The sequence below is a fragment of the Phyllobates terribilis genome, unplaced genomic scaffold (genome assembly GCF_046119375.1).
Source record: "Phyllobates terribilis strain yellow unplaced genomic scaffold, ASM4611937v1 Scaffold_12__6_contigs__length_324123572, whole genome shotgun sequence".
In the NCBI taxonomy this organism is placed as follows: Eukaryota; Metazoa; Chordata; class Amphibia; order Anura; family Dendrobatidae; genus Phyllobates; species Phyllobates terribilis.
The window spans coordinates 217,640,116-217,667,999 of record NW_027362772.1 but is presented as its reverse complement, the minus strand read 5'-3'; the positions used below and the strand labels follow the sequence as shown (position 1 = coordinate 217,667,999).

At 46.0% G+C, this 27,884-nt stretch overlaps 1 protein-coding gene across 5 annotated transcripts in view; it reads right to left on the bottom strand.

Moving 5' to 3' along the window:
• The window catches only part of GRIK4 (glutamate ionotropic receptor kainate type subunit 4), a 616,708-nt gene that overhangs the window by 128,605 nt on the left and 460,219 nt on the right, over positions 1-27,884 (bottom strand). Inside the window, exon 2 of one of the 5 annotated variants that reach the window (XM_073656654.1) lies at positions 22,211-22,284. The exons of the other annotated variants lie outside the window; for them this stretch is intronic. The gene's annotated coding sequence lies outside the window, so the exon portion shown is untranslated. The remainder of the gene's footprint in view (positions 1-22,210; positions 22,285-27,884) is intronic. 5 annotated transcript variants of the gene reach the window in all.

The following is a 27,884-nucleotide window of genomic DNA, read 5'->3' as shown; positions in this document are numbered from 1 at the left end:
CGAGGAAGGAGGGCAGAGCAGCACCGGCCCGCTGGCCAGGAGCCTGCCGGAAGAAGAGCAGAGCAGCACCGACCCGATGGTCAGGAGCCTGCTAGAGTCCACAACCCCGCTAGGTCTAGCGGAGATCTTAGCGCAGCTCCCCCGAGACCGGGAGTGTGCACAAACTGCCTTGGAGGGCCTCGCAAGGAGGATGGCCCGGGTACAGCGCGAGATACTGGCGGAGTGGAGCCGGGAGATGACCCAGCAAGCAGAGACCAGTCAACGGAGCACGCTACCCTGGAAGAGGAAGCAGACCGCCTCTGAGGATGGCGCGGGAGGACCCAAGGCCGGAGACGGCGCCGAGAAGGGAGCCGAACGCATGGAGGCAGGTAAAGGGGACGCCTATACCCCAAGCCGAGAAACCGCCCACCTGCCCCAGCTCCCCGTCGCAGAGCCCGAAAGTCCCCCTGCTGTGCCCGAAAACGCCATGTCACCGACGCAGACTAGGCCCCAACCGGAAGCCGCCGCCGCGACCCCTGTGACGTCACACGCCTCGACCCCGAGCGTGACCAAGCAGGAAGTACCACCAGCCTGGTCGCAGGGCCTAGAATTCCCGGGCGCCGCAACACCAACAGCGCCCCCTACCTCTGCGGAGCCTCCGGCCTGGTCGCAAGGCCAGGTAGCCCAGGGCGCCGCCGTATTAACGGTGCCCTTCACCTTCCAGGTGCCCCAGGCCTGGCCGCAAGGCCTGGGCAACCCGGGCGCCACCACCACCGCGCCCGCACCCGTAAAACCAAGGGTGCCGCGTCTGGGGGAGGACTTGTTCAGCCAGCTCACATGGCCGGACGGGTCTGAAGTTACAACCAGCTACAAGCAAAGAGCAGGAGGAAGACGCCGTTGAGTGCGGCAGAGCAGTAGATGTAAATAGTTACCCGACCGGGTACCAAAGAAACTGTTGATATATATATATATAGTCCCCGTTGGGACCAGCTGAGTGAACTGTTTACCGGTTTACCCCTTAATCCCACAGGCTGAGGACTGTGAGCAGCCATTCCCTTTCCCTCTACCTGGCCGAGGACTGAGAGCGGCCATAATCCCTTGTAAATAGTTGCGCGTCCTAAAGCGCCCCCTACCGGTTTTATAGGAAAACCAGTTTTCCAGAGAGACTGTCGCACTTTACCCGGTCACACGTTGCACAGTGACCGGAGGAGGAGCCTGAGGCGACGAGAATGTTTTATATATATATATAATGTTGTTTTATATGTTTTATGTTGTTTATGAAAAAAAAAAAAAATTGTATGTTTTATGGTGTTTTTGTCTTACAGCCCGAGGACGTGCTGTGATTTACCAGGGGGGAATGTAGCACCCTGAGGATTCGGCTGCTACAGGGGTATTGCACCTCAACCCAGAGGTGTGATATTCCACTCCCGGGTAAGGATGGAGTGTGGGACTGAGCTCGGTAGGCTGCATGCACTACATACATCCCATTTCCGAGGAACAGACCAACGGTACTCCCACTTAGAAATGTGCAGGTACGACCGAGTCTGTTCCTGGCTGGAGTGGGAGGGGGGTGGAACATCCCATGTAGTGTAGGGGCAGATAGGGGGAGCAGTCTGGGTAGTGATAGGAGCTCATTGGGTGCTGGTCACCTGAGCTCACACATAGAGGGATATATAAGGTGGGCACCAACTAGAATCAGGGTCAGTTGTAGAGAACAAGTCAGTTGGAGAGGAGCCTGTCTGATGCAGAGAACAAATCGGCAGAGAGAAGGAAACAGCAGCCCTGGAGAGAGAGAGAGAGTGGAGCAGAGAAAGACCCAGAGGGGGAAGACTGAAGGGACCCAAGAACCCAAATTAGAGCACCGGGTGAGGAGTCAGCAAAAGGGTACCGGAACCCAAACTGGTGGGGGTAAAACAATCCCCAGCCAGAGACCGGAGGCCGTGGGCAGCATCTGCCACGGCCACCCAACACATTCACCCCGAAGGCACACCACATGAAGGGTCAGGGAACCCAAGGCCAAGGGTGTCCCAACAGCAGGCCCGAGGGAGCTGGACCTAGGTGGATCACTGGTGGGGACGGCTGAAGAAAGGACAGAGGGAGAGCTCAGGGCCACGCTCCGGACTTGTTTGGGGGTTGGCTGGATCCAGGACCTGGTGGACGCAGCACGGCTCGGGTGGTCACTAGCAGCTGGAGTGACCAGTACAACATCTGCAGTAAGTAAACACCCTTAACTGCACAACCCGACTCTGTCTTCACTGCCGTCTGCACTACACCACCACAACCCCCATCCTCTGCGCCTGTCCCCTCTGAGGCTATACCCCTCCCGTTGGGGGTTATCTCATCAAGCTGCGCACCCACCATCAGCCTCAGCGGACCCTGCTGCAGCGGCGGCCACAGTGACCGCAACACAACGGGTGGCGTAGTCGACACAAAAGAACTTTAGTAACATCTGTAGAACTGCCACATCTCACTGAGCTTGACGCCCTGGGCACGGGACCGGGTCACAGCCGCTCGGAGACTACAACCCCCCATCTGATCCGGTGCCGGGTATTCCCCTCAAAAAGGAATATGTCCCAGGGGGCGCGTCAGTACCATTGCCCTTAAACTGAATGACTTGGGTCAAACGTTTGGGCTATCTTTCCACAAGCTTCTCACAATAGTTGGTCGGAATTTGGGCCCATTCCTCCTGACAAAAGTGGTGTAACTGATCCAGGTTTGTAGGTCACCTTGCTCGCACCTGCCTTTTCAGCTTTGCCCATACATTATCAATAGGATTGAGATCAGGGCTTTGTGATGGCCACTGTAAAACATTGACTTTGCTATCCTTAAAGGTGTTTTCCCATGAACGAAAGTTCATTTTAATCAACAGATCTTGGAATAATAATAAGTTCCACAATTGGATATTTAAATAAAATGTTCCTGCACTGAGATAATCTTATAAATGTTCCCCTGTGTAATGGCTGTGTCTGACCGTGTATGGAACACTGTCTGATCATACCACATCTCCTGGGCAGGAGAGGAAGCAAAAGAATTTACAGATATTACAGCAGGGGATCACAGCTGATTCTTTTTGTGAGGTAAAACATTTCACTGCCTGTTTTTAAACAATGTTTTACTTCAAATAAAGAATCAGCTGCGATCTCATACTGTAATGTCTGTATACTCTTTTGCTTCCTCCCCTGCCCAGGAGATGTGGTATGATCAGACCGTGTCCCTGTACGGTCAGACACAGCCATTACACAGTACACAGCAGGGGAACATTTATAAGATTATCTCAGCACAGGAACATTTTATTTACATACATTCAATTGTGGAACTTATTATCATTCCAAGATCTATTGATTAAAATCAACTTTTGTTCGTGGGAAAAACCCTTTAAGCCACTTTGTTACCATTTTGACAGTATACTTCGGGTCATTGTCCATTTGGAAGACCCATTTCCGCCCAAACTTTAACTTCCTGGCTGATGTCTTGAGATGTTGCTTCAGTATTGCCACGTAATCTTCTTTTCTCATGATGCCATCTATTTTGTGAAGTGCACCAGTCCCTCCTGCAGAAAAACAACCTCACAACATGATGCTGCCACCCCTGTATTTCACAGTTGGGATGGTGTTTGTAACATACCTGGCGGCGTCCTTGCATGGTGGTCCATCTCCCACTGTGCAAGAGGGCGCACTTGATCTCCTGTCCAGAATGTCTCTCTGGCTTCCCTCCATGCTGTCTGTTTGTGTCTGTTTCTGCTGCTTAAGGGCGGCGCCCGATCACTTCCTGCCTTTTGTACCTGCTGTGGGTCACACCCCTTGTGCGTCCTCAGCCTATTGCTGTCTGTCACTTGGTATATAGCTCAGCAGCTCCCTTCTATCCCGGCCTGAGCATAGTGTTTCCTTCAGTGTGTGCTTGCACTCTGAAGGTGCCAGGTCCCGTCTCTTGTCTCCTGCTTTTTGTATCAGTTCCCGTGTCTGAACTGAGTCCTGTATGTCTCCTGCTTTGCGGTATCAGCTCCCGTGTCTGAACTGAGTCCTGTATGTCTCCTGCTTTGCGGTATCAGCTCCCGTGTCTGAACTGTGTCCAATATGTCTCCTGCTTTGCGGTATCAGCTCCCGTGTCTGAACTGAGTCCTGTATGTCTCCTGCTTTGCGGTATCAGCTCCCGTGTCTGAACTGAGTCCTGTATGTCTCCTGCTTTGCGGTATCAGCTCCCGTGTCTGAACTGACTCCTTTCTGTGTTCTCTTGTCTGTCCTGTCTGAACACGCTCCTAGCCTGTTCCTCTCGCCTTCTAGTGGCCGATTTCCTAGACCCGCTCCTGTGTCTGGTCTGTCCTGTCTGAACACGCTCCTAGCCTGTTCCTCTCGCCTTCTAGTGGCCGATTTCCTAGACCCGCTCCTGTGTCTGGTCTGTCCTGTCTGAACACGCTCCTTGCCTGTTCGTTCCGCCTCTCTGGGGGCCGTATTCCCAGACCCGCTCCTGTATCCCTCTGCAGTGTCGGTCTCCTCCGTACACTCAGTTCCAGTCTGAACTCTCTCCTGTCCTTTACCTGTTTTGCCTCTATGTCCGTTCCCTTCCTTTTTCTGCAGAGTCTGAACTCGTACCTAACTCCTAATTGTTGTCTCTGCAAGTACTGTGTGAGTATCTGGCTCTGTCTTTCCCTTCCTGTCTGTTCCGTGTGAACAGAGCCCTGTCCTCCCTGCTCAGCCTTGTCTGCACTCTAGCTGTGCTTGCCTGTAACCCTCTGCCTGTATTGTTCCTGAGTCCCGGTGTGTACTGGGTCCTATCCCGCCTGTGTTCCTACCTGCTAGTGCCTCCCTGTCTGCACTCTAGCTGTGCTTGTCTTTACCCCCCTGCCTGCATACCCGCCTGCCTGCATACCAGTCGTGCCTGCCTATACCCACCAGTCTGTGTGCCAGCCTACCAGCCTGTTCCTGTATTCCCCTGTGTGGGTCAACAGCCGTGTCCGGGGTCTGTCCTGGAGTAGCACCTGGTCCCTCTGCTCGGTTCCTCCTTGGTGCACTGGCGTCGTATGCCGTCGTGCGACCCTGGTCGGATCGGGTGAATACCTAGTCACGCCCCTCCAGGAATTCACTCTCCGGCACGGTCCAGTGGAATCACTACCAATCACACGCACACGCCGCTTAGCCCGGGCGTGTGCATAACAGCATGCTCAGGCCATGGTTCCCGTTGAGCCCCACGGCCTTCGCTCTTTGAGAAGTTTTTCCAGCGAATACATGCATTAAAATAAATAAATAAATTTTTTTCCCCCTTTAGCTGAGTTCCAGGCGAATTACGCACCCGTCCAGATGGATCTATCAGCTCTCGTTCCTGCGGATCCGCCACGTTACTATGGGGATCCAAGACAGTGTCGTGCATTTGTGGAGCAATGCATGCTACACTTTAAGGCCTACCCTCTCTATTTTCCTTCCGATTGGGCTAAAGTGGCCTTTATGATTGACTACCTAGCGGGTGATGCCTTGAAATGGGTCACCCCCCTATGGGAAGCATGGGATCCTGTCATCCTTGACCTGCAGGCCTTCCTGGTGGCCTTTCGTATGGTCTTCGAGGACCCTAACTCTGAAGCCCCTGCTGAAGCTTCACTTCCCAATATCCCGGAGCAGCCCCGACGGGTAATGTGTGTGGGTAGCGCAATAGTCCTCCAGCCCAATGAGACTACTGCCCACCCAGAATCCTCACAGGGTGACTACGCTTTCCGGAATACTTCTCTCAACCTCAAGAGGCAGTCCAGACGTGCTAGACTTAGAGGCAAGCCGTCACGCCAGGGTCTGTCCTCCCTGAGACCTCCTGACCCCAACCTTGAAGTCCCTACTGAAGCTTCATCTCCCTGTATCCCGGAGAAACCCCAATGGGTAATGTGCGTGGGTAGTGCACCAGTTCTCCTGGCCGAAGAGACTTCTGCCCATCCAGACTCCACACAGGAGAACTTCCTGCACCCGGCATCAGATGCTTCTTTCTCTTTAACCGGTGTGCATGTCCAAGGATGCTCCAAAGCTGTGGTTACCTCAGAGTCTGTGCACCTCTACTACCTGGCGGAGGATCCCCTGTTGCCTCCTGAACCCTCCGGGATACCACTCGATGACAAATGGAGAGAGACTTCTCTACACCCGGTACTCAATACTTTGTCCGCTTCGTCCTGTGAGCCTGACAATGGGTACCCCAAAGTGGTAGTTACCTCCGAGTCTCTACACCCCTCCGACCAGGCGGAGGATCTCCAGTTGTCTCCTGAACCCTTCGGGGTGCTACCTGGTAGCGAAAGGACAGAGACTCTCCTATACTCTGTACCTGATACCTCGCTCGCTTCGTCCAGTGAGTCCAACCTAGTGTACTCCGAAGCAGAGGTTACTCCTGAGTCTCTACACCCCTCCGACCAGGCGGAGGACCTCCAGTTGTGTTCAGAATCCTTCGGGGTGCCACCTGGTGGTGAATGGACAGAGACTTTCCTATATCCTGGATCTGATACCTCGCTTGCTTCGTCCAGTGAGTCCGACCTAGTGTACTCTGAAGCAGAGGTTACCCGTGAGTCTCTACACCCCTCTGACCAGGCGGAGGACCGCCAGCTGTCTCCAGAACCCTTCGGGGTGCCACCTGGTGGTGGATGGACAGAGACTTTCCTATACTCGGTACCCGATACCTCGCCTGCTTCCTCCAGTGAGTCCGACCTAGTGTACTCTGAAGCAGTTGTTTTCTCTGAGCCTCTGCACTCTTCTGACCCGGCGGAGGACCTCCAGTTGTTTCCTGAATCCTCCGGGATACCACCAGATAACAAAGAGACAGTGACTTTTCCTCATTATGTACCTGATAACCCGTCTATTTCTTCCTGTGAGCTTGACAAGATGTACCTCGAAGCAGAGATTACCCTTAAGTCTCTGTCCCCCTCCAACCCAGTGAACGACTGGTCCTCGAATTCCCTGCGGAAGATTCTGGCAGGCCTGAAGAAGAGGGGGCGTAAGGGGGGAGGTACTGTAACATACCTGGCGGCGTCCTTGCATGGTGGTCCATCTCCCACTGTGCAAGAGGGCGCACTTGATCTCCTGTCCAGAATGTCTCTCTGGCTTCCCTCCATGCTGTCTGTTTGTGTCTGTTTCTGCTGCTTAAGGGCGGCGCCCGATCACTTCCTGCCTTTTGTACCTGCTGTGGGTCACACCCCTTGTGCGTCCTCAGCCTATTGCTGTCTGTCACTTGGTATATAGCTCAGCAGCTCCCTTCTATCCCGGCCTGAGCATAGTGTTTCCTTCAGTGTGTGCTTGCACTCTGAAGGTGCCAGGTCCCGTCTCTTGTCTCCTGCTTTTTGTATCAGTTCCCGTGTCTGAACTGAGTCCTGTATGTCTCCTGCTTTGCGGTATCAGCTCCCGTGTCTGAACTGAGTCCTGTATGTCTCCTGCTTTGCGGTATCAGCTCCCGTGTCTGAACTGTGTCCTGTATGTCTCCTGCTTTGCGGTATCAGCTCCCGTGTCTGAACTGAGTCCTGTATGTCTCCTGCTTTGCGGTATCAGCTCCCGTGTCTGAACTGAGTCCTGTATGTCTCCTGCTTTGCGGTATCAGCTCCCGTGTCTGAACTGACTCCTTTCTGTGTTCTCTTGTCTGTCCTGTCTGAACACGCTCCTAGCCTGTTCCTCTCGCCTTCTAGTGGCCGATTTCCTAGACCCGCTCCTGTGTCTGGTCTGTCCTGTCTGAACACGCTCCTAGCCTGTTCCTCTCGCCTTCTAGTGGCCGATTTCCTAGACCCGCTCCTGTGTCTGGTCTGTCCTGTCTGAACACGCTCCTTGCCTGTTCGTTCCGCCTCTCTGGGGGCCGTATTCCCAGACCCGCTCCTGTATCCCTCTGCAGTGTCGGTCTCCTCCGTACACTCAGTTCCAGTCTGAACTCTCTCCTGTCCTTTACCTGTTTTGCCTCTATGTCCGTTCCCTTCCTTTTTCTGCAGAGTCTGAACTCGTACCTAACTCCTGCTTGTTGTCTCTGCAAGTACTGTGTGAGTATCTGGCTCTGTCTTTCCCTTCCTGTCTGTTCCGTGTGAACAGAGCCCTGTCCTCCCTGCTCAGCCTTGTCTGCACTCTAGCTGTGCTTGCCTGTAACCCTCTGCCTGTATTGTTCCTGAGTCCCGGTGTGTACTGGGTCCTATCCCGCCTGTGTTCCTACCTGCTAGTGCCTCCCTGTCTGCACTCTAGCTGTGCTTGTCTTTACCCCCCTGCCTGCATACCCGCCTGCCTGCATACCAGTCGTGCCTGCCTATACCCACCAGTCTGTGTGCCAGCCTACCAGCCTGTTCCTGTATTCCCCTGTGTGGGTCAACAGCCGTGTCCGGGGTCTGTCCTGGAGTAGCACCTGGTCCCTCTGCTCGGTTCCTCCTTGGTGCACTGGCGTCGTATGCCGTCGTGCGACCCTGGTCGGATCGGGTGAATACCTAGTCACGCCCCTCCAGGCATTCACTCTCCGGCACGGTCCAGTGGAATCACTACCAATCACACGCACACGCCGCTTAGCCCGGGCGTGTGCATAACAGTGTTATTAGGCTTCCAAGCTTCTCCCTTTTTCCTCCAAACGTAACAATGGTCATTATGCCTAAAAAGTTCAATTTTAGTTTCTTCAGACCACAGGACATGTCTTCAAAAATGAAGGTCTTTGTTCCTGTGTGCATTTGCAAACATTAATCTGTCTTTTTATGTTTCTTTTGGAGAAATGGCTTCTTCCTGGCAGAGTGGCCTTTCAGCCCATGTTGATACAGTACTCATTTCACTGTGGTTATTGACACAATCTTACCAACTTCCGCCATCATCTTCACAATGTCTTTTGCTTTTGTCCTTGGGTTGATATACACATGTCAGACCAAAGCACATTCATCTCTAGGACACAGAACCCGTCTCCTTCCTGAGCGGTATGATGGCTGGACATTCCCATCTTGCTTGTACTTGCGTAGAATTGTTTGCACAGATGAACGAGGCACCTTCAGGTATCTTGAAATTGTACCCAAGGATGAGCCAGACTTGTGCAAGTCCATAATTCTCTTCCTGATATCTTGGCTGATTTGTTTAGACTTTCCCATGATGCTACACAAAGAAGCAGTGTGTTTCAGGTGTGCATTACAATACATCCACAGGTGTGTCTCTAATTAACTCAGATGTTGCCCAAAAAAACTATTAGAAGCTTCCAAACACATGACATCATCATATGGGCAGTCCAGAATTGTTTACAGGCATAGTAATCTTAGTGTATGGAAACTTTTGACTTTGCAGTAAGTAATAAAAATGCCTTAAAACATTCTCTCTCTCTCATTATTCTGGCATTTGGCAAATATTAAAAATGATGGTAATCCTAATTGACCTAAAACGGGAAAGGTTTATTCTGATTTCATGTCAGATATTGAGAAAAACATGCAGATGTGTCTTTTTATATAGTGGATGTAAACTTCTGGTTTCAACTTTGTATATATATATATATATATATATATATATATATATATATATTTTATATTTACAGCTGTGACTGGCAGTCACATTCCAGCAGCAATCCCTGAGTACCCAAGCTACTTATGTAATAATGAAAAAAAAACCACAGTGATCAGCATTGATTGTGCTGTGTAACGGGTTTTATCCCAGAGGATGATAATAAGACAAATCTTCCAAGAGCCGCACATTTTTTGCCTTAAGACACAAATTAATGAGCAGGAAGATTCTTTTTAAGATGCGTTCAGATACTTTTCATCATACATATTCATACGCACCACACCCAGATCCCTACGGTTGTACTGAACAGTACCTATATAATACCCTATGGTGATATAAATTAATTTGAAGACACCTGCAGGCAATCTGGTTGTTGTGGCTGTAAAACCAAAAATGTCCTCTAATACGGCTTTGTGAAACTGGTCTCAGCAAGAGGATAGAGAACAATATTTTGTTACTGATTATTATCTTGATTAGTACAGTTTTTAGTCCCTAGTTATTCCTTATCCTTGTGAATCCGTACTGCTCGGACCTGGGGTGCATCTCTGGAAAGTTTGTCCTTGGAAATATTTTGTTTGAAAACAGTAATTGACTCTAACGTCACATTCAGACATAATTTTCCCCAATAGCCATGCCCTTTTTTCATGCCATATCCTTCTACTCCATTTCTGCACCCGCTGTGCATTCCAGTGCCAGGACCCCCATCTATTGACAGAGCATCCAAATCTCATGCACAAGAAATCTTCCAGAAGCGCTGTGCTGAGTCCAAGAGCTCTCTTTACTTTTTCCAATAACTTTCTGGATGTTGCAGCAGAGTTTGAAAGTAAGTAATAAACCAAACTTAATTTCTCTTGAGGCTTATAAGATGATTTATGCTACCACTGTTCAAGGGGCAGAGGCCAGTGCATTCTGAACCCCTAATGATCCCTAATAAAGAGCTTCACCAAGCCCTGTTACAAGACACCTTACATTGCTACTCCTTACACCATTAGTCTCATTCACATTGCTGTGTTAGGGTATGTGCATAAAATGTCTTTTAAACTTGGGCGAACCTGGCGAGTTTTGTAATAGGAAGATGTTTTAGGCATTTCTTTGTGCCTTTTTCATCGTTTCCTGACAGCTTGCTTCATTGTTTTTGACTTGCTGTTTTTTTCTGGGCATTTTTCAATAGTTTATAGTATTCAGCTTTTAGCCACTTGGCATTTTTTGAAACCTGAACCAGTAAAAAACTCTCAAAAGTCTGAGCATGTGTACACGTATTTTTTAAAGTGCAATGCATATATTCATTCTTTTGAGAGATCTCTGAGTGCTTTTCAGGTGGGTTCCAGGGCGGACCCACCTGAAAAAGACATTGTTTGGACATACCCTAACTGTTGAATTCATACTTGGCAGATACAGTACAGACCAAAAGTTTGGACACACCTTCTCATTTAAAGATTTTTCTGTATTTTCATGACTATGAAAATTGTACATTCATACTGAAGGCATCAAAACTATGAATTAACACATGTGGAATTATATACTTAGCAAAAAAGTGTGAAACAACTGAAAATATGTCTTATATTCTAGGTTCTTCAAAGTAGTCACCTTTTGCTTTGATGACTGCTTTGCACACTCTTGGCATACTCTTGATAAGCTTCAAGAGGTAGTCACCGGAAATGGTTTTCACTTCACAGGTGTACCCTGTAAGGTTTAATAAGTGGGGTTTCTTGCCTTATAAATGGGGTTGGGACCATCAGTTGTGTTGTGCAGAAGTCAGGTGGATACACAGCTGATAGTCCTACTGAATAGACTGTTAGAATTTGTATTATGGCAAGAAAAAAGCAGCTAAGTAAAGAAAAATGAGTGGCCATCATTACTTTAAGAAATGAAGGTCAGTCAGTCCGAAAAATTGGGAAAACTTTGAAAGTGTCCCCAAGTGCAGTTGCAAAAACCATCAAGCGCTACAAAGAAACTGGCTCACATGAGGACCGCCCCAGGAAAGGAAGACCAAGAGTCACCTCTGCTTCTGAGGATAAGTTTATCCGAGTCACCAGCCTCAGAAATCGCAGGGTTACAGCAGCTCAGATTAGAGACCAGGTCAATGTCACACAGAGTTCTAGCAGCAGACACATCTCTACAACAACTGTTAAGAGGAGACTTTGTGCAGCAGGCCTTCATGGTAAAATAGCTGCTAGGAAACCACTGCTAATGACAGGCAACAAGCAGAAGAGACTTGTTTGGGCTAAAGAACACAAGGAATGGACATTAGACCAGTGGAAATCTGTGCTTTGGTCTGAGGAGTCCAAATTTGAGATCTTTGGTTCCAACCACCGTGTCTTTGTGCGACGCAGAAAAGGTGAACGGATGGACTCTACATGCCTGGTTCCCACCGTGAAGCATGGAGGAGGTGTGATGGTGTGGGTACTTTGCTGGTGACACTGTTGCAGATTTATTCAAAATTGAAGGCATACTGAACCAGCATGGCTACCACAGCATCTTGCAGCGGCATGCTATTCCATCCGGTTTGCGTTTAGTTGGACCATCATTTATTTTTCAACAGGACAATGACCCCAAACACACCTCCAGGCTGTGTAACGGCTATTTGACCAATAGGAGAGTGATGGGGTGCTACACCAGATGACCTGGCCTCCACAGTCACCAGACCTGAACCCAATCGAGATGGTTTGGGGTGAGCTTGACCGCAGAGTGAAGGCAAAAGGGCCAACAAGTGCTAAGCATCTCTGGGAACTCCTTCAAGATTGTTGGAAGACCATTTCCGGTGACTACCTCTTGAAGCTCATCAAGAGAATGCCAAGAGTGTGCAAAGCAGTCATCAAAGCAAAAGGTGGCTACTTTGAAGAACCTAGAATATAAGACATGACATATTTTCAGTTGTTTCACACTTTTTTGTTAAGTATATAATTCCACATGTGTTAATTCATAGTTTTGATGCCTTCAGTGTGAATGTACAATTTTCATAGTCATGAAAATACAGAAAAATCTTTAAATGAGAAGGTGTGTCCAAACTTTTGGTCTGTACTGTATGTTATAAAAATTTCTGAATGAATTGTGCAGAAAATCAAGCGCTTGCTGTCAACTCTCAACACCGCTCAATTTTCCATAAATAAGTTTTTTTGAATGGATGTCTCACGCTCATTTAAGGGTAAAATTGAAACTGCTTTGCAAAACAAGCAACTTTGCAATGTACTTCTTATTAATAATCCTCTCTGATCTCAAGAGCAGAGGACTTTTTAATTCTATGGCATACACCTCATTGCTTATAATACCGGTCACCCTGCAGTCTCAGAATAATCGATTACCTAGGCAAGGAGCACGAACAGCTTGCAGACTCTGTGCTCAATCACTGGACTCAGCAGTGATGGCAATCTAAACAACACAAGACACTGAGCCAAGTTAACATAATTTTGATCAAAAAAGCATGAAAGCCATCCCATCATGTCACAGTGACCCTATTCTGAATGATCCTAACCTCTAGTATTAAAACCTTACCATATGTCAAATGACATAAATGTGAATAAGGGCCGAGCAGGACTGAGACCCGACTAGTGGACACCCAACAAAGGGTAGCTATACAAGCCTAATGTCCAGCTCAAGTAAAAGAGAGGCCACACAATTAAACACCCTTATGTCCACAGAAGGCAAAAACCTGAAACAAAAACCTAAAGAAGTGAACTGGAATGCTTGTAAAAGCAGGTGCATGTTCACACAGGCCACTAAACAGACAAAACCCAAGATAAAAATGATGTGAGCAAATACCCCGCAGTAAATTTGTTCACTTTGTTTTGTGTTTCAGGTTTTTGCACTCTGTGCAAATAAGGGTATGACCTGCTTGATGAAAATTATGTTAACCAACCTATATTATTTTCATGCACTTGCTATTTATTTACTGCAAGGTATTAGCCCATTTTGTTTTTAATCTTAAGTTTTATCTGCTTAGTGGCCAGTGTGAACATGCACCTACACTTTTCATGCGTACTAATTTATATTCCAGTTCATTTCTTTAGGTTTTTGTTTTAGCCCATCAACAAAGACCAGGCGCAGCAGGGATGAGTAAGGCTATGTGCCCACGATGCAGAAATGCTCCGGATATTTTCCTGAGCGTTTCTGCATCTCCCTGGCAGAAAAAACACATGCGGATTGTACATGCGGATTGTACATGCGTTTTTCCTGCCAGGGACATGCGGATGTGAAGCGTTCTTCACATGCATTTCCGCATGCGGGTTGTCAAGCGCTTTCCAAGCGATTTTAGCATCACTTGGAAAGTGCTTGACAACTTGGTCACACTATATAAATCCATACAAGCGGAATTGCCGCTGCGGAAATGCTTAAAAAACGCATCGTGGGCACACAGCCTAAGTAGAACTGAAATTACTTGGAAATCATGGGGCCCATTTGTATCTCCTTGTTCCAAAAACTTTATATGATTATGTGGCGCCCTGCTGCGCATTGGTGCCACAGAACCCAGAAGGGTGCATGGATGGACTTCTCCACAAGAGGCCCTCACACATTCACACATCTCCACCCTACCACCTCAGACCACCAGAGGGAGCCCTGATAGGGATATATAAAGGGAAGGTGGAGCCAGGCAGCTCAGTTCTAGTTGGAGTTTCAGTTCAGTCAGACTGAGAGAGAGAGTCTGAGAGCGTGCTGACGCTCAGAGAGTAGTGAAGAGAGCAGCACGCAGGCTGCTGTGTGAGGCAAGTTGAGGCCTACAGCACGCACTGAAGCCTAGTGAGGGCCCCTAGAGTGGCCAAAGGCAAGAGGAGAAGGAAGAAGTAGCGAGGGGGCAGAGCAGCATACCAGGCTCACCCCGAGATATATACCGAACACCGGGTCCACGCCTACAGGGACCCTTCACACCCAGTAGGAACCACCGGAACCCCTGGAGGACTAGAGGTCCCAGGTTCACCAAACGCTGATTACAGTACCAGGGCTAGGAGTCACGGAGGCCCCAGCGTCCAGGGAGAGTGATCTCCAAGAGAAGGCCCTACCACCAGGTCAGCAGGTGCAAAGAGAGACAGTAACCAAGCTAGGCCTAGCTCCAGGCAGGTCAGAAGCTTAGCGAGGAAAGCCACGGATCAGGAGGCCCTATACCGGCTCAGTGGGGAGAGCCCAAAAGTGCGCCCTTTGTCCGGAGTGCCCTGGACCGTGCGTGCACCATCACCAGTAAAGGTACTGAAGCTTATCCCCGTGTGAGTGCCCGTCTTTCCTCCGGGACCGTCCTGCCGGAACATCAGCTCCAGAGGACTGCTCCGCAGCGGCGGCACCCCTTAGCCGCATTCCACAGGTGGTGTCACGAACACTTTCCCAAATCCCCTATAAACTATTCCCCCTTTTACTGACCACCCTGGGTCAAGGACCGGGCCAGCTACTGTGATATCCCCCTGCAACCAGAGGCCCGGCAGCCAAGTACCTTACGGCCCAGGGGGCGGGTCAGATACTTCCAGAAGTTTTTTTTTTTTTTTACTCCGGTTTATACAGAATTTGTAAGGAAAAAAACCTCCTTTCCCAGTGACATTCTTTCCTGGGAACATTGCTCTTACAGGAGAATATGGTGCTGTACGAAACTGAGCAGAACGTCTGTGGCTCCGTAATATGGCACCATGGGGACTCTACATGGCTTTGCCTTGTACACAAGACCTTAACAATAAGCCACCCCCATAGGATCAGTGTGGTGTCCTGATAAAGAAGAAAAAAGACTCTGGGAATGAACTCTGCCAAGCTCTTTTAACCTTCTGTGACACCACTCTCATTCTCTGTGTATGAAACTGCCAGCCCACACACTGCTTTTAAAGCCTGTCAATTACTGTCTAAGTGCTGAATTAGATAAATACTCTCATCCTCCCCAACAGTTAACTACTGCAGAGGAGTAAATAAATGCAAGATGGACACACTATATATTTATCAAAGAATAAACCCGGAATTTATGTTCTATTTTTATCGCTACCCAAAATCTTATATTTCTGTGTCAAACCATTATCTGCATATTTGTCTATTTTTTAGGGTTTATCTCAATGTAGTTATGCCTTTATAAAGTTTATACATAAAATAATAAAGCCCTATTTTTTACTTTTATGGTTAAGGTGGTGACATTTAGGTATGTAATCTGTTCCACACAAGTAGTTGCATATAGAGGTGCAGCCATCATATGGTTAATATCCTGGAAACCCCACCTCTGCGGTCCTGCTGCATTAACATCAGAACTCTGTAGGGTTCATTGGACATCTAACTTCAGTTTTATAGAACTTATTCAATACCTTAGTCTATAGAACTTTTTGTTAAGACTTATTCAAGTTTGTGACTGTAACATTAATGCTAAAATGCAGCTCAATCATTGTCATGCAAAGCCAACTTATAGCAACACTCCAGGTAAAAAAATACATGTTATACCTAATGCAGAGCCTAAAAGGGAGCTTTTTCTCCAAAGTATTCTCTTATTTCCCAGCTTTTATTAAAGTTAAATCCGAACCGTGATTCTTAAAACTTTCTAGATTTAATCGCCGCATCTTCAGAACTTTCATTGTTCAAATATTTCTAGAAAGTTTTGATCTCACTCTTACAGGTTTGATGAGTTAATAATAAGTTTATAAGAGGGGTATGTTCCTCCAAAGCGGAAAACTGGGGTTGACAATTGCATTGTATGTCTTAGCTGCAGATATCAAAAAAATCTAGACTCCTCAATTCCTTTTGTAGCTTTAGAGTCTCAAAGAATAAAATGTAGCCATCTTTTATTATCTGTGAGGCTTCTACTATTCATTTTTCTTAACAGAATTTATCACAGGAAAGTTGAGCCATTTCAGGATGGTTAAGATTGTCCCAAAATGGATAATTAGAAGCTAAATGCCCCATCACCAAGATTTTTATAAATCCCTTCCAGATTTTAACTAGCATGGCGGAAAAGGGATACGAATTATTTCCTTCAAGAGCCTGGAACATGTTCTGTCTAGATGAAATTTTACAAATATTCATTAAAAATGAGGATAAGTGAGGAGCTATACATTGTGGAGAACAGGGATGTCAGGAATTAAGCAAAAAGATTCGGAACATTAAATCCCCCCTTATTAAATGGATAAGTAAAGTTAATAATTTTCAGTCTAAGTTTCTTCCCACGCCAAATTAGATTAGACAGGAGAGAATTAAAAGATTTAAATATGCTATTATCCAAGCAGATTCGACAATTTTCTTATAAAAAAATAATATTTGGGGAAAAAGGATAATTTTATATATAGCAATTCTATCTGAATTGGACAAAGGGAATTTCTTTCAAATCTTTATTTTCTTCTGAATATGGTTATGTTATCACTGTTGGAATATTAAGTGTTGTATAGTCCTCTAGTTTGACAGATGCTGCTTCACCTAAATAATGAAAATAGTCACCTGGCTATAACACTGTAATCATGGGGAGGTTTTCTTCCCTTTTCAACCTTAAGAGGAGCAGAACTGATTTGCACAAATTTACCACCTTAGCTGAAAATAATCCAAATTTATCTAGCATATCAAGAAAAATCGGAAGCTCACGCTCTGTTTTCATCAGTATGCTGGATCCTTACGACAGGTTATCAATGTCTGATCGGTGGGGGTACGACATCCTCCACCCCCCACCGATCAGCTGTTCCCGGTGTTGGCGGCTGGCGGAACGGCTCAGGTACGGCGCTTCACAGCACAGCTCCGTCAACTGTATAGTGGCCATGGCTGGGTACTGCACATCTGCCCCCCTACACAAATCAATAGGGAGTGGATATACAGTACCCGGCAGCGGCCACTATGCAGTAGAGTAGAAGGAGCTGTCCATCTCTGTAGCTGAGCCGGGTGTCGCATCCCCACTGATCAGACAATGATGACCTATCTTAAGGCCATCAATGTGAAAGTCCCAGACAACCCCTTTAACCAATAAAAAATGGACAGCATGGATAGCACTCAAATGACACATGGAATGTTAGCGGTGTCCGCTTTTTGCACCGTTGGCTTGCAGTGGTGAGTTTGATCCATCAACGAATATGTCTCCTTTTTTTGTGGACACTTGGTCTGCAAAATAATATGAACAGCCCCTTAGACTATAGTCGGTACTTAGGATATGTATTTGAAAGATTAATGTCTGAATTACATATCGTTGCAGCACAGTGGCTCAGTTTGTAGCACTATAGCCTTGCAGTGCTGAGCTCATGTATCCCACCAATGACAACATCTGCAAGGAGTTTGTATGTTCTCCCCATGTTTGTGTGGGTTTCCTCTTGGGACTCTAGTTTTCTCCAACACTCCAAAGAGTTACTGGAAGGGAATGTAGATTATGAGTCCCAATGGGGACAGTGATTATTATGTCTGTAAAGTGCTGTGGAAATTAATAGCGCTATATAAGCGAGTAACGTAAGTAAATAAATTAGACCCAAGGATGATTTGCCAAGTAAAAAATAGAACTATCTATCTTTAAAGGGAACCTGTCAGGTGATACATGCTGCCCGACCCATAAACAATCCAATCACCCGATGAATAGGCAGCATTTTGCTCATTCATTGGGCGATTGCTGATGTTTACACCTATGGACTCCTGTCTGTGCTACCAGTATTTATAAATGTGGATGCTAAACACAAACAGTATGTGACAGACACGTATACACAAAATGCATGTTACATGCACATGTATATACACATAGCACACACACATATACATAGAGCACATACATACAGATACACAGAGCACATATGTACATGCACATACATACAGACACAGGCATTAAACGGAGCACATACATAAAGACACATGCATGAACACATGAACAGAGCAAATACTTACTAACAGATGCATGGAAGGAGCACATACATACCGACATATGCATGGATGGAGCACATACATACCGACTCATGCATGTGTAGCAGTTTACTTTGATTCAACGGCACAGACAATGAGGAGGATATTGAACCAACAACGATTTGTTTAATATATACAGATCAAGGATTAGTGCCTTAAGTATGAGATCGGAAAATGGCTTGAGCAAAGACAGTAAAATAGGTTCTATTGCAATACAGAATTTAGCATCACAGATATCCAGAATATAATCACAATATTATTCACACTATTATTTCTATCTCTGAGTAGCGGTCACCGTTAACGTTATCTTACATCATTGTCACTCTACTCGTCGCTGTCGCTTGCTATATGAACAACACTAAAGAGTACACAGGCCCTAATGGGGATTACAACACTACCCGGTAGGTCACAAATCCAATTCAGGGGTGGTTTCTCTCAATCAACTCGCTGGCCATCTTCGCTACTTGAAGTATGGTCCAAGTCCACTCCTAGTATCGTACATCTGCACAGGAAAGCAAAGGCCCACAGGATCTGGTCACGGTCTTTAACTGGCGTTGGTCATGGACTTCTACTCGGCTCAGGTCACGGATCTTCCTTTTAGCTCAGGTCACGGATCTTCCTCTTAGCTCAGGTCACCAATCTTCCTTTAAGCTCAGGTTATGGATCCTCTTAGCTCCGGCCTTTTCCGGAATCTGACAGCTCTCAGACCCTTCTGTGGCGATGGTGGCTGTAAGTCCACTTCGCGAACACACGACTTGCCTGGTATAGGCTCAGGCGCCAACTGCCTCCTTCTCAGCATGGCCAGGCCTTTTATATTTAGTTACTGTGACACAACTGTCACCTGACCTGGTGTCTCTTCTAAACTCTTCCCTGGGAGCACAGGTCTTTCACTCTTGGGTTCCTACTACTGTGATAATTTTTGCTTTAACTTTCTTTACAGCCTTTGACCAGCAGATGGCGGTGCTCGCTTGGAGTTACTATGTAGACACTAACTATATTCGTCTTTTCTCTTGTCTACCTCCTTACACATGGATGGAGCACATACATACAGAGACATAGTATAACAGACTCCACACAGCCCTTCAAACAGTATAATTGGTCTCTATACAATCCTATAAACAGTATAATGGCCCTCACACAGCCCTCCACACAGTATGATGGACCCAACACAAACCTTCACACTGTATAATTGCTTGCATACAGTATAATGGCCCCCACATAGCAATCCATAAAGTATAAAGACTCACACATAGCCCTCCATATAGTATAATGGCCCCCACATAATCCTCCAAATATTATACTGTAATTGCCACCACATAGCCCTCCAAATATTATAATGGCCTCTGCATAGCCCTCTAAATATTATAATGGTCCCCACATTGCCTTCCATATAGTATAATGCACCCCAATAGTCCTCCATATAGTATAATGCACTCCCCACAATTCTCCATATAGTATAATGCACCCCATATTCCTCCATATAGTAAAATGTACTCCCCATAGTCCTCCATATAGTAAAATGCACTCCCCATAGTCCTCCATATAGTAAAATGCACTCCCCATAGTCCTCCATACAGTTTAATGCACCTCATAGTCCTCCATATAGTATAATGTGCCCCACAGTCCTCCATATAGTATAATGCACCCTATAGTCCTCCATATAGTATAATGCACTCCACATAGTCCTCTGTATAGTATAATGCACCCCCCATAGTCCTCCATATAGTATAATGCACTCCATAGTCCTCTATATAATATAAAGCACTTTCCATAGTCCTCCATATAGTATAATGCACATCCCACAGTCCTCCATATAGTATAATGCACCCCATAGTCCTCCATGTAGTATAATGCACACTCCATAGCCCTCCATATAGTATAATGCACTCCCCATAGTCCTCCACACAGTATAATGCACCCCATAGTCCTCCATATAGTATAATGCACTCCCCATAGTCCAAAAGGCAATCAAAAGAATGGTCTATTCTCATCAGATCTATATCCACAGGTGTACACCACCAAAATAGTCATGTAAGATAGGGAAAGGGGAAAATAGGAAAAGTGTGAATATAAAGAAATTTAAAATGCATAAACTTTATTGATTAATTAAAATCCTATAGATGTAAAATTGCTCATGCATCTATAGATGCATATAAGGTAATCACCTACTGATAGAAAAAGTGGTACCCACTAATAGATCTGGCTGAGGTGTCCCATAATTTGCCCTACACTACATCCAGCCAGATCTATTAGTGGGTACCACTTTTTCTATCAGTAGGTGGTTACCTTATATGCATCTATAGATGCATGAGCAATTTTACATCTATAGGATTTTAATTAATCAATAAAGTTTATGCATTTTAAATTTCTTTATATCCACACTTTTCCTACTTTCCCCTTTCCCCTTTCCCTATCTTACACTCCCGATAGTCCTCCATACAATATAATGTACACCCCATAGTCCTCCATACAATATAATGCACACCCCATAGTCCTCCATACAGTATAATGTACCCCCATAGTCCTCCATATAGAACTTATAATGCACACCCCATAGTCCTCCATGCAGTATTATGGCCACAACAATGTACTCGCTGGTTTAAAAAATAACTACATACTCACCTCTCACCATTCCCCAGCTGCTTCGGTCTCCGCAGCTCGTCTGCTCAGCAGCTCCACTTCGCAGCACAGCTTGGCACGATGAAGTGACGTCATCATGCCCACTGGCTGAAATGTCAAATGTTGAGGGAGATTGATGTGGGAGGGAGTGGACGGCTTCCCTCCACCACCATTGTTTTCAACTGTATCGTCATCCTGGATTCTGATACAGTTGAATGTGCAATGCTGGATGGGGGGTGACCGGAGCCAGCACTGGCACCAGGCCCCCCTGACTTATGGGCCCCATAGTGGCCACGTGTTCTTCCGCTATCAGCAGCATGCCACTGGCTGTGGGCCCCTAGATGAGTTGGGGTCCTGGGTAATTGCCCACACCCCCTAACGCCGGCCCAGACCATGGGCAGCATGTATCAGCTACTGACTGTATGGTCACAGCCATGTATGTTTGTCTCTGAAACGCTGCATATTTTTAATAGCCGTTGGGGACCGAGGTTTTGGGTAGCATATATCACCTGTCAGGTTTCCTATATAATTATTTTTTTTCCACGTTAAAAATGGACATAATAACTTATGCTCATATGGGTTTTGTTAAATATATAGTATGTTTCTTTTCCACAAACTGTAGTATATTCATGAAATCACGTACTGTATATTATATGGTTTTTACAGAATCTTGGCATGGAGGATTCATTTTTATTCCAGATGATATCAATATTCTCTATGGTAATACCAGGAAGGTACAATTTCACTGTGAGTTCTCTATTTTTCTGCAGATACTTTTTTGTAGGAAGCACTGCTGCATTATTAGCTCAGCATGGAGGTAATGTCAATGAATCACTTGCAGATAAACCATATATTAAATATAGTCTGCAAGAACAAGGCTGTAATATATCTCTTCCTATAGTTTTCATCTCATGGTGTCGCTTTTTCTGAGTATGTTTGCTTACAAGAATAATTCTCATATACGGTGAGAGGATATGAACATAGGCCACAACATTGCCTGTCTGTATTCCTTATTGATAAAGGCTCCTATAGAAGTCAACTAGAAATCTCTACTGTGGAGTGTTCCCTGTGGGTGGGGGAGACCGCAGTCCACATCCTATATTACAGTAAGATCTGATAACGAAAATAGTCAGGAGAAATTTATCAAAACTGTCATAGACAGACAAGATGGCCATGCTCCCCATAGCAACCAATCAGAGCTCCCTTTTAATTTACAAAAGTATTATGAAAAAATAAAAGCTGCACACTGATTGGTCGCTATGAGTTACAAGACCGATTTTGATAAATGAGGCCCAGTATTTGGGCTAGCAGATGCCTGCTGGTAACTAGAGCATTGAAAATATGTATGGACCTACCATGAAGTAAATGTAACCGAATCGCATCTGATATCCATTAATGTTCTGTAAATTGTAGAAGTCCTCAACGTGTCCTGTCCAAATGAAAAATAGGATGTGATGTATTGGCAAGAGATGGAGATGTAGACAAAAGCAATTTTTTTAGGAAAATTTAGTTGCAAAAAGTTGGACCTTATTTATCCTCATCTCTATGCCTTGTGCTTCATTGTGTGCTCACCGTGTAACAGAAACATAGGCAAACTTAATTTATTTGGATATTCAGATACTACCTTAAAGGGGTTGTCTCAAAGGGATCGCACATGCCTGCCACCATTCCATACATTATATCTATGGGACTACCAAAGATAGCTGAGCGGCACTACTGGAGGTAGTCAAGTACAGTGTTTGACTATCTCTAGCAGACCCATAGACAATGAAAGAAATGCAGCCATTTAAGGAGGAACTTCAGAACCTCATTCTCATGGTGGTACCAGACGTAGGTACCCAGGAGTCAACAAGTTAACACCTATCCTGTAGACCAGTGATTTCCAAACTTCAGTCCTCCTAGCCCCCAACACATCATGTTTTCGGGATTTCCTTGGCATTGTACAGGTGATGGAATTATTATGAAGGCATAAAAAATTACCACAGGTTTCTCTCACCCGTGCAATACTAAGGAAATCCGGAAAACATGATCTGTTGGGGATTGTGAGGACTGAAGTTTGGGAAACACTGCTGTAGACAGACAATGACTTGCTAAACTACGACAACTCATTTTAAGGAAACCTGACAGCCTGGTCTCAGGGCAGCATTTATCAGGCACTGGCTGTATGATTTTAGCCATGTATGTTTGACTCTGAAACTGTCAGGCTTCCTCCACTCAATGAGTGACTGTTTTGCTGCCCTATGGAATCTGGGTCATGCTGAGTTGTCTGTGTTTCGACTGACTGCTTGGCCGTCCAATCTTGTGATGGGCGTGCTGACCTGTCGGTACTTTGATTGACAGCTCGGCCGTCCAATCTGTGACTGGGAGGTATTGGGCTTTCTCCAGGTGTCCTCTGTTCTGGAGATTGCCCAAGTACATAACTGATTTGTCTGCCCCTGATCCCTGCCAGATGTAGTTTGTGCTACCTAGTGAGTGTTTGATTGATTCTGTTGTGCCGAGTTCTGATCTTCCACTGCCTGACCCTTTGGACTGTGTTCTGACTATCCCTTCATCTTGTCCTTTTTCTTTGATCTGCTATTTCCTGGTATTTTGACCCTGGACTATGACCTGACTTACACGTTTGTCTTTCCCTTTGGTTTTCTATGTACTTTCTTGGTACTGACCCCAGAACGTCTGACTTCTCTGCCTCACGATCTGTCCATGAGTAGTGACTAGCGTCACAGAAACACTGCGACATTTCAGAAAAAAATAACTTTAAAAACCGAGCCGCACGGGAGTCCATTAGGACAGACGAGTTCCCGGTGGTTTCTCCCCACCCACTCACCTGGATTGACAGGTCTCTCCCTGTATGTGCATGTAGTGACAGACCTGTCATTCCAGGGCAGCAGGCAGGGAGAAAACTGCAGGGACCCACCTGTCCGTCTAGACTCCTGTGTGGCTCAGTCTTCACCAACTTTTAAAGTATGCTTTTCTCTGAAATGCTGCAGCGTTACAGATTCAAATATACCTGGCTGAGATCACACAGCCAATGTCTCAAACATGCTGTCCATGGATTGGGCAGCACGTATCAGATGTCAGGTTCCTTTAAAATATTTGTCATTATTTATGAGAAAAATATGATCTTCAATTTATAATCTTCTGTTTTTCTGTACCGTCTTTGCTATTACATATTTATTTTTAAGGGGCTCTGTCAGTACAGAATGACTGTTCAAACCAAGTACAGGTGCTCGGTGCATCATGGTGCGGCCAAACATTAAAGAAGTTGTCCGGTACTTTTTTTAAATTGCCCAATGTATTTAGCTCTGCTCAATATGGGAACAACTATGATCACTGACTTAGGCGGGGTCATATGAGTGATCATTCTCTCATGTGAGAGGATCTGCTCAATTATGTTAATGACACTTGGCTCAAACTCTGTCAGAATTTTAGCCGAGTGTCATCTTAGTGTGATCTGATTCTTTCGCATGAGAGAATCATATCACAGGTGCAGAGAGGATGAAGAACTTAACTTCTCCATCTTCTCCATTGTCTGAGTCCGCGGATGACAGACTGCACTCGGATGTCATCCGAGTTCAGTCTGATGTTTTACACACACCCATAGACTTGAATGGGTGCTCGTGAACTGAATTCCGGAACTACTCGCAGCATGCTTCGATTTTTTTTTTCTCATTCCAAATCGGCATGAGAAAAAAAAATAGCAAATCTGAACTGCACCATAGAATAACATTACTCTGAGTGCTATCCAATAGATAATCAGATGCACTCATCTGAGTTATACGTATCGTGTAAGTGAGCTCTAAAGCTTAGACTAAGTTCAATTCTGAGTTTGAAAATTTCATTTGTCTGTTTTGTTTTAAGAACCGACTACCTAAATTCATGTCCAAAATGTATCTATTGCAAACTGGTGCAAATAGTGGAGAACAGAAAGAGGAGAAGAAAACTGTCTGAGGACTTTAGAACCAAAATTGTTGAAAACAATCTCAAGGTTACAAGTCCATCTCTAGAGATCTTCATTTTCCTTTGTCCACGGTGCGCAACATAATCAAGAAGTTTACAACCCATGACACTGTAGCTCATCTGCCTGGACATGGACGGCAGAGAAAAGTTGATGAAAGGTTACAACGTAGGATAGTCTTAATGGTGGATAAGCAGCCCCAATCAAGTTCCAAAGAATTTCAAGCTGTCCTGCAGGCTCAGGGAGAATCAGCGTCAGCACAAACTATCCGTTGACATTTGAATGAAATTAAATGCTATGGCAGGAGATCCATGAGGAACCCACTGCTGACACAGAAACATTAAAGAGCTAGACTGTCAAGGGTGTGTCAGAAGTGACAGATAGTCACCCTACAGTTGGCTGCAGGAGATCTCTTTGTTTGGCATTACAGACAACTTCTTAGAAGTTATATCTCTAGGACCCAGCAGCTACCTTCCTCTGGCTAATTAACACCCTGGCCTGGGTGTATAAATACCTGCTGTGTGCAAGAAGGTGGTTTGTCCCCCCTTAATGTCTTTAGTGCTTAGTGGGGATTGACTAGCGCTCATCCCCTCCCTTCACTAGCCTGAGCCTAACGCTATGGAAAGACAGGGCGAGGTATGCATGCAGTGATTGGTGAAGAACCAATATAGGGACGTAAGTGGAGACAGGGTGACACTAGATCAGCCTAGGAGATCTCCACTCCCCCCCTTTCCCTACAGTCTGGGCTCCCTTTCCCTCTTCCCTTTGTGTTGCACTTAGTCTTTCCCACATCTTGCGTCACATTATGGCCGGCCGAGCACATTTTGAAAAAAAAACCTGACACCTTTTTTTCTTCTCTGTGTGTTTTTTGGGCGTGGACCTTTTTTTTTTCCCTTGGTATGGGTTCTGTTGCAGAGCTTGCAGAGCAGCTATGCAGTCTGTCTCTGGAGGTGAATGACCTCCGCTGTGAGGTTCAGCAGCAGCAGCAGTGGTTACAAGTCGCCAATGTGGGGATCTCTGCAGATAGGCCTGTCCAGCCTGAACCCAAGGTTGCCTTCCCGGACAGGTTTTCAGGAGGTAGGGACAAGGTTTTTGTTTTCAAGGAGGCCTGCAAACTGTATTTTAAACTTCGTTCTTACTCCTCAGGAAATGAGGAGCAACAGGTTGAAATTGTGGTCTCTCTACTGCAGGGAGATCCTTAGTCGTGGACATTTTCTTTACCCCAGGACTATGATGACCCTGACCGAGTCGCCTTGGCTGAGTCTAGGTTACGCTGCCTTCAGCAGGGGAATCGGTCAGTGGAGACGTACAGTTCGGAATTTGGTAGATGGGCAACAGATTCCAAATGGAATGACTCAGCCCTTAGAAGTCAATATTGTGAGGGGCTTACTGAAAGGTTGAAAGATGCCTTGGCAGTATATGAAACCCCTCAGTCCTTGGAGGCTGCCATGTCGTTGGCCATACGTCTTGATAGATGCCTTCGGGATAGACGAGTGAGACCACCTTCTCCGTTGCATTCTTGTCGGGGTTGTGTACCTCTGCCAGGGGAGCGGTCTGGGGGTGAATCAGTACTGGAGGAGGTGGAGGAACCCATGCAGTTAGGCGGTGTCTCTGCATCATACATCTCCCCGGAGATTTGCAAGAAAAAAGGAGTATTTTTTTTTTGTGGGAAAAAGGGACATTTTGTTGGGACCTGTCCTTCAATTCTTAAACAAACGGAGACTCGATTAACTCTTGGTAGTCTGGAGTTGGATAAACAAGGGATGCATTTGTTGCCAACCTGCAGTTCTTGTTTTGTCCTGACAGCAGAGGTGGTGCTAGAGAGCAAAACCGAGAAAATTTCTGTGTTTGTTGACAGTGGAGCCAAAGTCAGCATGGTTGATACTGAGTTTGTGAAAACTCATGGTCTTGTTTGCTGTACTTTAGTTAAACCTATTTCCATCTTTGCCATGGACTCAGCACCACTTGCACGGAAAGCATTTACTCAGATTGTACATAAGGTAAACCTGAGGGTGGGGTCAGATCATTGTGAAATATTCCATTGCTATGTCCTGGACAATCTTCCCACACCTCTTGTTTTGGGTATTCCTTGGCTTGTAAAAGATAATCCGTTGGTGGATTGGCAAGCAGGGGAAATTTTTGAATGGAGAGATTACTGCCATGAGAACTGTTTAGATATTTCCCTTGCTACTGTCTCTATGGAAATATTACCTGCTTTTCTGTCTGGTTTTGAGGATGCTTTTTCTGAGAGATGGTGTCAGGATTTGCCTCCTCATCGTGCATATGACTGTCCTATTAACCTGACCCCTGGAGCTAAACTACCAAAGTCCAGACTGTATAAACTTTCTGGCCCTGAGAGACAAGCAGTGAAGGATTTCATTGCGGAAAGTCTGGAGAAGGGACATATCAGACCCTCATCTTCGCCCGTGGTGGCAGGATTCTTCTTTGTGAAGAAAAAAGATGGCGGTCTACGTCCCTGTTTAGATTTCCGGTAATTAAATCAAATTACCATCCGTGATCCATACCCTCTTCCTCTGATTCCTGATTTAGGTTGTAGGAGCTAAGATATTTAAGAGGAGCCTACAATCTGGTTAGAATCAGAGAAGCGGACGAATGGAAAACAGCGTTCAATACCCCGGAAGGACATTTTGAGAGACTGGTTATGCCTTTTCGTTTGACCAATGCACCTGCGGTATTCCAGCATTTCATAAATTATATTTTCCATCATTTGGTGGGGAGGTTTGTGGTGGTCTGTCTGGATGATTTTTTGGTTTACTCACCTGATTTTGAGACACATGTTAAGCAGGTGCTCCAGATATTAAGGGATAACAAACTTTATGCCAAACTGGAAAAATGTGTTTTCGCTGTTCAGGAGGTGCAGTTTTTGGGGTACTTGCTGTCATCTTCGGGTTTTCAGATGGATCTGTGAAAGATCCGTGCAGTCCTTGATTGGGAATATCCCGAGAACCGGAAAGCTCTACAATGTTTTCTGGGCTTTACGTTCGAAGAATGGCGACATTGGTTGGAGGAGGCTGTCCATCCTATTACTGTTATTACTGACCATAAGCCAGATG